Below are 15,128 nucleotides of genomic sequence, written 5' to 3'. Positions count from 1 at the left end.
TTTTCACCCCTACATTTCCCTCAATAATTTCCCACCCATTGGCAGCACTGCAATGCAACTTACACCAAAAAATAGCCACATCCATTTTCTAAAAAGCAAAGCCTTAACCATATCAATCGAATGAATGGTTTTTGAGCAATAAGTCACTAACTGGAAATGTAGGAAAACGCCAAAAATTACCTGGGTCCGAAAGGAATAATCACACAATTTTGCTAGTATATAGGTGCAAAGAAACAAAAGATTTATAAGTTACGAGGGCTTCGACTCAAGTTCTGTTGATTATTTCAATAATCTGCAATGTAAATCAATAAATAATAGTTGCCAGAAAAAAAACAGACATTTGAAAAAAAAACATAAAAAAGAACGATGTTTTTTATTGAAAAAAAACTTCACAGAAAAAAACCCGTTTTTTTACAACACTATTATTATTATTACGCGTTCTTTATTTGTCTGTAGTTCTTGTTCAATTACTGTAGTTGTAAAGGTAGATGCGTTCTCAAAAGCGTTGCGATATCATTAATATGAACAGATCAGCAATCGGAATTTCTTTATTTTCTGTTACTTATCGGCTTGTGCCGTACGCATTTTTACATTCTAGCGACGTAAAGTTTCTAGTGAATTCTTGTATAACAACTTTATTGTACTTTTTTGTGGAGGTATGCAAACACACCCAGTATTTTTTACTTCATCCGCCATCTTTTATCTTCGTATATGAGTATTGACCTGCCACGTAGTATTATTAATCATATGAAATGTCCTTTACATGTTGTTGTCCACTCAATTTACGTCATAAAATATCAGGGAATCCCTAACGTCCTTCGGGGAATCCCCTTCGCCGCCATTGCAGAAGTCTGAAAACTGCAAATTTGGATAGAGCAGGTTAGGATCCTTTGTCGATATCATGCCGCATCACGTCTACAATCAGTAGTTTGTGCAATATTTCTCTAAAGTTTGTTTTCCCACGCTTTCGGCAGCCTATAACACGTAAACAACACGTTTTTCGCCTTATGTGTACTGGAACTATTGTTGTTTGTTTGTTTTGCTCTCAGGAATCACCTCTCTGTTTTTGTACAACGAATTTAGCGCCATACTGTGTAACGTCATCAGAATCAATTTCACCACACCAGCGCGACAAAAGTAACTGTTCTCAAAAACAGCACAAATTTTCTTGGTTACCTGATAATATTGCACCACGATATATTCCACATACAGGGCGTAAGTCATGCCTCCCCCCAGTCATTTCAAGATGAGTTTAATGTTTCATTCTAAACGTAGCTTCTCCTGGAATAGCATCCACCCTTCAAGTAACTGCCCCCCTTCCACGGTATCTCCTAAATCCACCCATGCCGTAAAGTTGTCTTCCAACTGATATTAAGAGTTTTATTCCAAAATCCAAAGCATCAGTAAAAGTACCCACACAAGTACGACCTTTCAATTGTTTCAATAATATCTAAATAATTTTGATCTGAATAAAGTTATACCGAAAAACGTAACATTCAGCATTATTATAATGTCTGGGTGGACGGTTCCTAACAATGCAAACTGCATTTCTGTCGATTTCAAATATTGAACTGAAACCGAACAAAACAGTCTTCAAAAAGGGCCCAACAGTTCTTAAACCGAACCGAACCATTCTTCAAACCGAACCGAACAGTTTACAAATTGAACCGTTTCAAAATCGAACCGAACCGAACCGTTTCCAAACCGAACCGAACCGGCCCGGTTTGAAGTAAAAACCGATTGATTCGGTTGAAATTACAAACCGAACCGAAACCGGTTAACCGGTTCTTGGAACACCCCTTGCTGAAGCATCGGAGCACCCACATAGTGGGCGCGCATGCAGCAGGGTATTGTTGACAAAATTCACACCGCACAGTTGTTACGAATTGCATTCGCGAACCGTAGAACGCAAATTGATTTCTTTTGTGCAGTCACCATCCTGACAAATACTGAAGCGACCAGCTCTATTGCATCCCACCGGCAACCGCGTGAAACTTGAGAATTCTTTCTTTTTGTCACTTTTCTGTTGGTTCAAAACAGGTAAAATACTACTACACAGATACGACTGTTTGAAATTGGATGATTCTTTTCGAAACATATTATATAGAAATTTATACATTCTAAATCAATATTAAATTATTTGTTGCAGAAGAACTACATAATAATCGCTGGATATGAGTGCGATATTCCTACTTCTAACTGCTGATGTCGTTGCTTTTGGGACAGAAACCAATCAAATGTTTTCTTCTCAATTGACCTCACAAACTAGTTTTGAAAGTGATCTTAGTCGATGTGCCACAAACATTCTGGATACTTATGTAAAGGGTACCAGAACTTTGTTGATCTTTGTGGAAAGAAGCCGATACGTACAAGATATAGAAGCAGAGGTGATGAAGAACTACAAGGGACCATTACTGAAATTTGAATATAAAAAAGACCGTGAACGTTGGATAATGCTCTTTCATAGAACATGGCTTTTTGTTCATCGTAAGCTAGAATACCTTTTTGTCATACGATCTATTCAAACTATTCTCTACCTTTATAGTGAGCTGAGAGAATTACATATTTGGAATTCAAATAGAAAATGCGTGATTGTATTGGTAAATAGTAATTATTCTTTACGAGATGTTAGAATAATTTTTGATATTCTGTATGTATTTGACATTTATAATGTTGTTGTCATAGCCCCTAAAAGCCAGTCAGTAATGGGCGCACAAAATTCTATTAATACTACCATCATATACGTATTCAGTTATTATACATTTACGAAGAAAGTTTGCAATTTTCCAAGTAAACCAGTTGTTATGGATCAATGGATTGCAGGTAAATTTATCCGCGGGATAGATTTATTTCCGAATAAGGTGAAAAACCTCCATGGGTGTTCTTTCACAATTCGCATTTGTAATAAATTTCCCTTTATATATCTAGAAAGTAACGCAAAAGGTGAATATACTCTGAGCGGCGTAACAGGAAATTTAATTAATGTACTCTCCAAGAAATTGAATTTTCAATTTAAAACAAATGCTGAACACAACTTTTCAACAGAACACTTTAAGCCACAAGTACGATTTAATCGTTGCAAATTCAGTCCTTACTCTAACGGTATAAAATATTATCTTGGCATATACGAAAAATTATATTGTCACTACTTTGATTTCGATTTCTGTTGTAGTATTCCTACTTTTGTGACGGCAAATTTCTTCGAAACAATAGAAAGTAAACGATTTTCGATGTACTTTTTCGTAGCTCCTCGTCCCAGACTATATCCTATGTGGATGAATCTTATCTTTCCTTTCAAATCGGAGATTTGGATTTCAGTAGTACTTAGCTACATATTGTTTTCCTTAGTATTAGAACTGGTTCAAACAGTGGCAAATAACTCCGTACATTCTTTTACTCTTAAATCGCCGTTTTTATTTAGTCTCTTGATTCTGTTAGGAGCATCAGGACCCGAACCTCCAAACACTAAGTTAACGAAATGTTTATTTCTTCTATGGGTATTTGCTGCTCTCACACTGAATACAGGGTATCAAGCATCACTATTTGGTTTTCTTACAACGCCTGCAAGATATCCTTATATTAAAACGTTAGAAGATCTGTTAAACTCTGGGATTCCATTCGGAGGGCTTGATGCTGCTCGCGTAGTTTTCTTCAGTCGTTTAAATACCTCAGTTAGTCAGGAAATTAGTAGAAGATGGACAAATGCTTCATCGTCTGGGAAAGAAACGTTTTCACGTGGCAATTTTTTCTCATATATAAACCAGAACATTGCGTTGGAAAATATAAAGATCTATGAGAATATATTTCAGAAGGATGATGAAAATCTGTTTTATGCGATACCCGGTGGCTCTGTGAAATATCCTGGTATGTATGAGCTTAGGCATGATTCACCTTTCACAGACGAGTTTAAACGCATTATTTCGATTTGCGAAGAGTCGGGTTTGCACTTGAAATGGGAAAACGACGCCTGGATGCACAAGAAATTTTCAAACAGTAATGGTACCCAATTATCTGATGAAAATAGAGCCTTCAGTCTTAAAACATTATTTGCTGTTTGCTCCGTACTTCTCTTGGGGTATGCTGTAAGTATTGCTGTTTTTGTAACAGAGTTTTTCAGACAGAAGATTGCGCGAATTATAATTAGAGAAAAATGTGTATTCTACAAGCGAAACAAATAACAGTTTTCTAAGGAACAAAAATAATTTCTATTATAACAGACATCAAGGTCCACCGCCACATGATAAACATTTCTTGGCTGAGCATATCCGACAAAGACATCCATCGTGGAATCTTTCCTTGTATTATCTTTTCATATTGGTTTTGGTCTTAAAAAGTCTTTTGTATTTATACTTTTAAACTCAAATTGCATGCACTTTCTATATATTAACCATGCGAGCGACATGTTTTACTCATGTTCGATGTCTCTTCATTATCCATATTCAGCGGCGTTATATTCTTTCCCAAAGACATCTTGACAATTTTTGGAGAAAAATAAATTTGGAATTAATTTTAAAATGAGTTGCAATGATTTAGGTTTGCGGACAACTCTTCCATAAAAATAGACATTTCCGGATTGCAAAACACAACACGGCGTAGATTGCAAAAGCATTGCTAATTTTTAGGGAAGCCGTCACTCATTGACGAATTTTTAGGTATCAGGGACTGATTCCAACTTATTGCATATATTAATGTCCTCAGAAAATAATAGTTGGGAATCAAAATGATGATTGTTCTCGTTGCGAAAAATTGCAAACCGCGCCAGTTTCTACGAGACTGACTCTCATTGCCGAATTATTTTAGTTACTTTATTTTCATTCCATTTGACTGATTCCAACGTATGATGAAGAATAATTATCTCTCCAACTAATAGTTGCAAACCTGAATGGTTTTCCTTCTCTTTTGCGCACAAATAACATCGCAAAAATATTTTGGGGTGCTTTTCTCGTGTTGTCTCTGAGTATAGGAAATTGGCGATCGATAACTACACGCCACTTTCTTTTCCTGACTTGCTTAAAACATATTTTTATTAACTAGGAAACCTGTTAGGATAACGTACCTGTCCTTCGTAAGGGTATTAGAGCCAAATCTGAAATGCATACTATAATCTCGTAAGTCCTATAATGACTTTTATCATTTTATATTGTTTCTAATCGATTAAGGCTTGACATAGGTATATAGCTTCCTGGCATGATCCAAAAGTTACTAGAAAAATTCGCCAGAGAGTAATCTCATGCATGCATAAAGTACAGCTAATTGTCACTTTCTAGTAAAGTTGTTTAAGTGCAAAGGAGGACGATCATCATTTTGGTTTGCATCTATTACTTGCATATCAGATTATTGTAAATCATAAATTGGAATGAGCTCCCTAGCATGAACATAAGATATCTTCAAAAAATCAGTAATGAGGTTTAGTCTCATAGAAAATGGTGTGATTTTCAGTTACTTTTTGCAATGTCAATTCTGAGCAAACGAGAAGGATCACGATTTTCATTTCCATAGGATATTACTGCACGTCATACGTTGGAACCATCCCTTAGGTATGAACATAGCATACCGTAAAAAATTCGGCAATGGCCTTCCCATATACACCCTATTATGAAATTTACAATGTTTTTGGAGTCTACGCTGTGATGCTTTTTGGAATTCGGAAATATCTATTTATTAACTTATTTTGGAGTTGTTCGCAAAGCTAAAAGACTGTACTCAATTTAGGAATTAATTCCAAGTTTCGTTTTCAGCCGAAAACCGTCAACAGATCCTCTAGTCATTTTCTTTTCTTTCCGTATAGTTTTCTCAAACTTTTCTTTCGAATACATTTGCAAACGTCTACCTTCAAAACTCTGTCATTTCCGCATATGAAATAAACATTGAAATCCAGGGCATACTGAGGAAAATTTGAATTTGAAATATTTACGTCTAACTGGTTCGGTTTTTGTTGTTGATATATATCTAAGTTCACAACAACTATTAATTAGTATGATATAGAATAACAAATGAAGATAATTAAGTATTCTCGAATCATTTTACAATATAAGTAAGTACAGTTTAGTGTACAGGATACTTTACATCTTTTCTCCTACATAAATTTAAGGTATAACACTAATGCAACTAAAGTAGGTTATTCAGTAAAAGAAAACCTCTTGGATCATTTCATCGTAGTGAACTTGTCATTGTGATTCAAGGGAATTTAAATGTTACGAATAAATGTTATTCAATATCTTTGACGTGTGGTCTCAAATGAGGAGAGATGGTGCAGTAGAACACTTCGCACGGGGGCCAAATGGGGAGAAAGGAAAGTGTTAGCGAGTTGTGACTAGTGTAAAATTTCCGGAAATTTTGAACCTGTTGGTAAAAAACCGTTTTTTGCGGTTTCTTTCCGGAAAAGTTGAAAAAATTGGGAAAATAATAAAAATCTTTGTTATAAGTTAATTTTACTAGTAATGAGACCGTTTTTTTTTAAACGCGTGAAAATTATAAGTTGAGAAATTTCAATATTGCGAATATTTAAAAAAAGAAGCATTCGAAAATAAAACTGTTGTAATTATTCTTGAAAATTAATAGTCTGCACTCATTTCCTTTATGTGCTTTCCAGTCGTTTATTCGTAGTTCTGCACTAATTACAGAACTTTTACAGTTGCATACACATCTACCATCATGAAACGTTTCTGTTGAAACAAATGGGGCTCTTGGAAAAAAATGAGTTCTTAATCTGTACTTTGATCTAGTGTAATTTTGTTAATTTTAACCAATTTACTTCTTAAAAGACAAATTTCCCTAATACTCATGCCTAAAACATATAATTAATATTATTTAATATTCTAATATAGACTTTTATATAAACAATATGTACAACATTTTGTCTAAACAAATACCTGTTTTCTAGTGTGACAAATTATCTATAAGATGGAAGTGACTATATTTGTAACTTAACAACTCTTAAACCACCAGATCGATCTTAAAAAAATTTTCAACATAGATGAGGTTCGGCCCTGGGATGGTTATCATTTCACTTTGAAGGTACAACTTGGAGGAAGGAATGGGGGATTGTATTGAAACGGAGCGATATTAGAGTCAAATCCATAGTTTTCGGGGTTGCTGAGATGAACAGTAACACTTTCGATGGCATTTAAATCCAAATTCAGCACTGCAACTTGAGGAGAAAGAGGGGGGGGAGAGATATCTATAAACATTATTGAAAATAGCCGATATTAGTGTTCAAGCCATAGTTTTCGGGGCTGCTGAGATAAACAGTGACATTTCCGATACCGTTTAAATCCAAATTCATCTTCGCAGCTTCGGGGCGGGAAGATATATAAAAATGATCAAAAATGACCGATATTATTGTCGAATCCATAGTTTTTGGGGTCACTGAGGTGAACAATAACACTTCCGATGCTGTTTAAATGAAAATTCAGCGCCGCAACTTGGGGGAGGGAGAATGGGTAGATATATAAAAATGATCGAAATTGACCGGTATTAGTGTCGAATCCATAGCTTTCGGGGTCGTTGAGATGAAGAGTGCCACTTCGGATGCCGTTTAAATGCAAATTCAGCTCCATTAATACCCCTAAAGGGAAAGTGTGACATGTAAAAGTAATTAAAAATGATCGATACTAGTGTCGCATTCATAGGTTTTGGAGTCCCTAAGTTCATTAGTGATAGTTTTGATGCCCTTTATGTCAAAAATGAAATGTATTCTCCCCGTGCGAAGAACAAGTATTCTTTAATAATAATGAACGGAAGTTTCACATTTACATTCTTGAATACATTTCTCGCTGCTCAAATTTATGCACCTGTGCGGTGTATATGTACATGCGTAAATAAGATCGTCTCGCTTTTTGAGTTGTTCAAAAAATATACAAATAATAAAGAGGGATTTTTTTTTTACCAGAAATCAGAAAACTAAAAAAAATTAAAACCTGTTGCTTTAAGTAGTTTTCTTGTTATTGAATTACATTGTATTTAAGCTGCAGACACGCTACAGCAAATAAGATCAGCTTCAGGCGAAGAAATAGTTTTTATATTATATTTTCCTTTTTTGCCAGTATTTCCGAGCAAAAGTTTCTATTTCTAATGGGTTCAAAATTTCCGGAAATTTTACACAGCACAAGAAAGACATATCTCCATAAAATATATATTTAATATTAACATACCAGTAGTAACTAACATGATTCTGGCCCCGCTATTTTAACTCTTTCCTGCCATAAGCAACTTCATAAGATTGCTTAAGATAATTTAAATGCGTCTATATTAATTAACCTAACTAAAATTATATTTTAGTATCTTCCGTAGCCATAGCTCCATTCTATCTCGGTGCTAAGTTTAAAGGAGTGGTGCACATATATTTGTTGCTACAAAATTTCTCTATTCTAATACAAGAAACATAAGTACTCAATAATCATACCTGTAAACTAGCAGTTTTTATTTTAAAAGCACAATGTAGTAAAATATTCGAAAATTTCAATTTTCCCCAAATTTTCCGTTTTTTTCATGCTCGGGAAAAAAACGGTAAAAACTGTTTTTTGCCCAAAATTTCCGGTTTTTTTCCAGGCCTTTACAACACTAGTTGTGACAAATGGAGATTTCAACCCCCATCCCCCTGAAATTTTCAGTCTGTTGAAATGTAACTCCTTCACATGCGGAATTAACTTAAGTCAGCACTCCCAAGAAATGATCTCAGCTTCCCCTGTCTTAGTGTTCTAGCTACGTATCTAAGGTAAATATTTTATTTAGAAAATATGTGTTTTAATGTTGTTCGTTATTTTGGTGTTATCATTGTGTTTTAATAACAATACTATTAAGTATTGTATCTACATTAGCATACTCATGCTTGCTTTCAGTTTTATCATATTTCTGTAACATATTTTATATTTTCTTCTTCATACCACGTTGTTTCTGAGTATTGTGCATGTGCGATCTGCCTTTCCTCTGTAAGAGAGACAACTTAAATTGTCGGATTTAGAAAACGGCCGTCACCAAGAACGCAATCACTTTCAACAATAATTGCAATCCTCGTATTGTGTAGTTCGATACCTTGTACACAATAAAAAAGATTGCTTTCATATTGGCTATTTTATATGTTTCTGAATTGTGCGCAAACTTCCCTTACTTCAATATACACTGTTTTACTTATGTATGAAGTTAAATTATTTGTTATTATTGATTGGTGTTCTAACATGCTCATAGTTATTAGTTACAAGTTTATACAAGTGCACAGGAAATGTTCTCTGTCACCAGCATCTACTGTGATAGGGATTATTGTTTATCAACGTCCAGGTTCGTTATAAAATAAATTAAATGTAAAACAGAGTTATAGTAAATTACAATGTTTTGTTGGGATTCATGTGCGTTTAGTAACTGATGCATTGTAGTTTATACTTATGTTTACTCAGCGGCATCAGAAGTATTTTTCAGTTCGGGAGGAAAATTGATTTTGAACTACTGTCTTGAAAATAGATGCGGAAATATAGCATACGCAAGATAATACGAATATATGTTCGTAATGTAAAATAATTGGATTTGGTTGGACAATAATAATAATAATAATAATAATAATAATAATAATAATAATAATAATAATAATAATAATAATAATATAATGCAGCTGTAAACAGTTTTGTCAGGATAAAATTTTCACCTACGAGAAGCATTTTGGTTACATCTTTAAGATTAAGTACTTCAGTGTCAGTTTTGTGCTCGATTTTGGTATGGTGCAGAAAGTTTCAACGACTTAAAACAGTTAAAACAGTACTACTTACAAAAAATGGTTGTTTGTAACTACAATTTTTACAATTTTATATACATATTTTAAACTATGTTTAACTGTATTGGGAGTGCCCACACGGACATTATTCGGACAATGGAGTTCACTTTTCTAATGTGCTCTGAATTTATCTGTGGCCTTTTTCCAGTTCTTGAATTCTATGATAAGAAAACTCAATTCAGTTCCGTGCATCAGCATTTTACCTGTCAAATGATATGCCTTATACAATCAAAACACAAAACGTAATCTCTGACTGTATCATAATGTAACCAGGGAATGTATGAAACCATTCCGCGCGACAAGATCAGCGTGGAGTTCGTGAAAAATTGAAACTCTTAGTCGGATGAGTTTTATTTTCTAAAACAGGAATTTCAAACCTTTTCCCGCGATCCATTACACAAGAATTCATCAAGTTCTTTAGGCATGTTCTGTGTGGGAGTGTTGGGGGAATTTGTCTCAATTCGCCTGACAATTTACTCAATTTGCTGTTTAGAGGTGCTCGTGAAATCCTGTACTTCAAGTGACCACATTGCAGAGAATTCTGAGATGCATTTGGTTGTGAACTTTCTGTACCAATGCTGGCACTGGTTGTTGGTGAAGTTTTTTCATAAACACTAGGAAGATTTGTATTTTTCCAAACTTACTTTGTTGATGATGTTAACCATGTGTCAAGAAAGGTTCCTTTTCGGTTAGACATAAAGTAAGAAATAAAGTAGGAATACATGTGTAACATGCATTTGCTTGCATCCCTACATAAATAGAAAACGATTTAGTAATGCAAAGCTAACTCTTTTATTTCAATGTCAGACTGATTTACAGGTTTCAGCGCTCTCTCCTTCAAGGCCTAAGTGAATGTTATGTGATTTGGGTAGTTAGGGGGTTCAGGCTCTCGTTAATGCGTAAACTGAGTGCTCCTTCCGAAAATTTAATCAATGTTCACTTTGCTTTCTGTAGTGCTGGTAAATTAACGATAAAACACAAATACAAATATTCAAACACAAATATCACGTGTATCAAAATTTCAACTAGGTGAATAATAATTGTGCGCTGAAAAATTATTGCTAAGGTTCACCAACTAGTAATTAGATCATCGACTTTGTGGATGGATAGGACTTGAATTTTTATGGGCTCTTGAGCAAGTTTGGCTATATCGGTCCTTCTCGTGACGGGGATTACGTCCCTCGGCGAGCACACAATCCGGGAAAGAAACAGAGGAGGGAAAGGAAGAAGAAATTAGAAGAGGAAGTCACGGCCCCTAAAGAACGTACCGTCCCAGGATTTGCCTGAGAGGAAACCATGAAATAACCTATCATAATGGCTGGCCTCGGGAATCGAACTCCTGTTCTCCGTACAGAACCTTAATACTACCACTGCGCCACGGTTGCTCGTTATCGATTTTGTAGGGCAGATAAACTAATAATAATGATGCTTGCAATATTTTATAATCACAAATCATTAGGTTCACAGAAAAATGGACAATTAATTAGAGAAAAACCTACATTTTGTTTTTTTAATCCAAGAAATTAAATATAAAGGAAATGTTTCTAGCTTGCTTTAAAATTTAGAAGAGCGGTCGCATCTGTTAAAAATGTTGTTGATTTAGTGTGTCTTGGGTAATGTGAAGAAAATAAATTGATTGTTAGATATAGGACACTCTGTGCCTCAAAACATCATACCGTATTTGTATTTTTTAAACAAAAACACACAAACATGGGGGAAAAAATTCATTAAAGAGGAACACCAAAACAGAGAGTATTATTACACCAACGCGGTTGGTGCACTAACTCAACTACGAACAAGTATACTATATAATTTGTAAATGTTACGATATTCATTTAAAAACACCTGTATTGTATATATTTATGTAATGTCAATGTCTGATTCCCATCCTCTTGTTTCTCTTGTTTAAGAATGCTATAGAGTTTTACTTTTAAAAAGTAGTACTCTCGAACTCAGGTATGATTATTGTAATAATTCCATTAGCGTTACCCAATGATAATGAAAAATATTGTTTTGATATATTTACATTCTACTCATACATAATTAGGTCATAGAGGTAACAATTACTGCTTAAATACAGTCTTTTGCACAAACGATACAATAGGCTGTTGCTCCTTTCCTAAGAATGAATATAGGTTACTCATTTTTTGAAAATAATTGTGTATTTTTATTTTACCCTTTCTTTGTCCAAAAGCCCGCCAGTAGAAGGATTTCTTTTTGTAAACAAAGGGATGCCGCCTTAACTGTAAATCATGTATTTCTAACGGGTTTTGAGTTGTTAACAAGGTTTTGAAAGTGTGTGACGTTAATTCCGACATGCGAAAGTAGCTCTGAGGGTTTTAGTGTAAGGTGAATGATTTGTATCACATGACATATTTATTTCTATCGTATCTTTTTAATTCCCTCGTAATTTACTCGATGAAGAATCTCTATTGTGATGTAATAAAATTAAATTCTCGTTGTTAAAATATACATAGTATACTCGTTATTAAGATTGATTGTGATGTAATAATTCTTAATCGATCGCTTCCGTAAGAAACTCAAAGTACGTAATAATTTTTAAGTAGAGCAGCTATGCTGTGATCGTATTAATTATTTTTTAACTGGTTCGCTTCAATATGAATCTCATAAGAACAGAAATGCTAAAAATAAAATGAATCTCGAATCCAGCTTTTTAATTAGATCGTATTATTTCTTAAATGGATCGTTTCCTTTGGAAACTCGTTATTAAAAATTGATTGTGATCCAATTAATTATTTATTCAAATAGAATAGCTACGCTGTGATCATGTTAAAATTACATTAACAAATTAGATCTTAAAACATGATTCCTATGGTTCCCGTACCCGCTGTAAAAGAAGAGGAAGAGAATGGTCTCCACCCCGTGTTAATATTATTACAGGACCCTCTTAGGGAAGGAATATTATGGATTCTCCGTCTGAAAGACGTCTCGAAATTCTGAGGTGTGAAATCTTTGTTTTATTTATTTATTTTTTAATTGGACCGTTTCAACCTGAAAACTCGTTCTTAAAAATTTGATTGTGATCATACTAAAGATGGGAGAGAATAAATTTTATTCATTCGGGACTTTATAATTCGATCATTTGCATAGCAAATTCAGAACACTCTTTGAGTGTGAACATATTAAAATTTGTTTTGCATGGTAGGCTATACTGCATACAGAGCTTGGTCTTTGCGCGTCTTTTGCTGGTGATGTCTGAAAACAAAACTGAGGTTTTCGCGCGCTTTTGGAACCCGGATGAATAGGCGGAAGTGAAAGTTGCTGACGCAGAGTATTGACTTTAGTGCTAAGTGACATCACAGAATGTCGCCGACGCATTGGCAAATAGTTTTGGCGCCGCGGTGAGTAGGCATCAGAGAATCCCGACAACTAATGAAAACAAGTTTGGGCGCCGCGTAAGGTGAACAGAAGATTACCCTGAGGTTATGAAATTCTTTAAATACCGGTTAGAAGAGAAAAATATATATAAAAATACATCACGCAGTCGTATGGGAAAAAGGATCATTGTAATATTGAAGCATCATCATCATGTGATGCTGAAACAGAAATATACGAATCATCGTCAGATGAAGAAGTTTATATTGACGCTAACAGTTTCCGAAACCCCACCCTCGTTTCCACCTGTATTATCAGGAACATCCTGATTTTGGAGTTTAGATTGTTGTTGTAATAGTTAAAAAGTGGACCGAGAATGTATAAAAAAGGTTATTAAAATGGAATGTTAACGATACATTAATATGTGAGTGTTGTAGAGAAGGCTCCTATCATGATTATGCTCATGATTGTATGAATGTACACTTGTGTCCAAAATTGTTGTCGCATGTCTTTAGAAATTACATAAATAGAAATAACTCTCTTTCTTGTGATAGGAAATGTCACATTTCTTCTTTGAAATAAGCAGAAAAGCAAAACACATATTTCCAAAAAATATTTCAATAAAAAATTAAGAAATAAGCAAGTTATAATTAAAAAAAAGAAATCTCCGAAACTTTCATCGAAAAATTCTAAGTTCCATTTTCGTAAACGTGGCAAACGCGCAGCGAAATTTACAAAGAGGGAGGGAATTTTATGCTTTGTTATAAATACAACGTAAATCTGTCATAAGGTTAGTTACTATACATGTGGCACAGCTCTAACAATCATTCCTATTAAGCATTTTACATTTAAACAAACGACTAAATAGAAATAAGCTACAAAATGTGCGAAGCGATCAGGCATTTTGTGTTAGTGGTTTCGCTACATACGTCTACCAAGGTGCAATCCGTACCGTGCCTTTGTAGAGTAGTCGGTTAAAGCTTCTTCTTTACATACTTTATTTTTCCACGATCATCACTTCGAATTCCATACCCTATAGTAACTTTTTTTTTTAAGAAAAGCTTGATTCTGTGAATTCCTTAAGGAACAATGTTTTGTTCTAATAATGCTCCTTAGTATTATCCTCTTCATTCTAGTTTATTTGAATATTTCCAAATAATTTAGAATTATGTCTTTATAAACATTAAAACTAAAGAATTTTATAAAAAGCGGAAGCTTCATTTATAATCATTTTCATAACCGAAATGAGAAACTTACAAATAGTGGAATTTTAATTAACATATGGCTAAGCTTTCATAAAACAGTAACTAATAAAAAAAAAAAAACATTTACTCCGCATAGTATCTGCAAGTAATATGGAGGTAATAGGCAGAAAAATGAACATAAACTATTAGATGTCGATTAAAAATTAGTAGGGATAGTTCTAAAGCCAAGTAGAAAATTATCTCTGCTTCATGAAAATAATAAACATTTTATAAAAATAATGGTATTTTTGCTATATCGAAAATGTGTTTAGTAAATTAATAAATAAAATACAATTATATAATTCAATCACTCTTACTCGATAGCTTGAAGAGAAACTGTCGGCCGCGACCCTTCGGTTTTCTTCGTAGCACACGAAGGGACACGAAGTTGATCCGAACCAAGGGAAAAGGTGTAGAAAAAAGTAATGGCACTCAGGGTGGGATAGGTATTGCCTGTCACATAAGAAAATGCATGTTCTCCGCAGGATAGTATCTGTTGCTTCTTGACGCGATGGAAAATACGAGAAAATCGGTTCAGTTAATATAATTGACCATTAAAACTTTTAAAAGGTGTGGATGCTGGTAAATTAACAAAATATATTACGTTTGCAGATGCAATTTACACAACAAATAACACGAATAGTGTGAGAAGCAGGGAAAGCAGAGAAACTGTTATATGGTAAGGCAACAGAAACAAAAATCACAAACTGGATATTTAAAATGTATAGCAAAAAAAAAAAAAAAGCACCTGAGTATGTGGCGTAGTAGATTACGTTCTAATCTAC

This window comes from Thermobia domestica, chromosome 3 (assembly GCF_964235325.1).
Source record: "Thermobia domestica chromosome 3, izTheDome1.hap1.1, whole genome shotgun sequence".
NCBI classification, from domain to species: domain Eukaryota; kingdom Metazoa; phylum Arthropoda; class Insecta; order Zygentoma; family Lepismatidae; genus Thermobia; species Thermobia domestica.
This window is presented reverse-complemented; position numbering follows the sequence as displayed.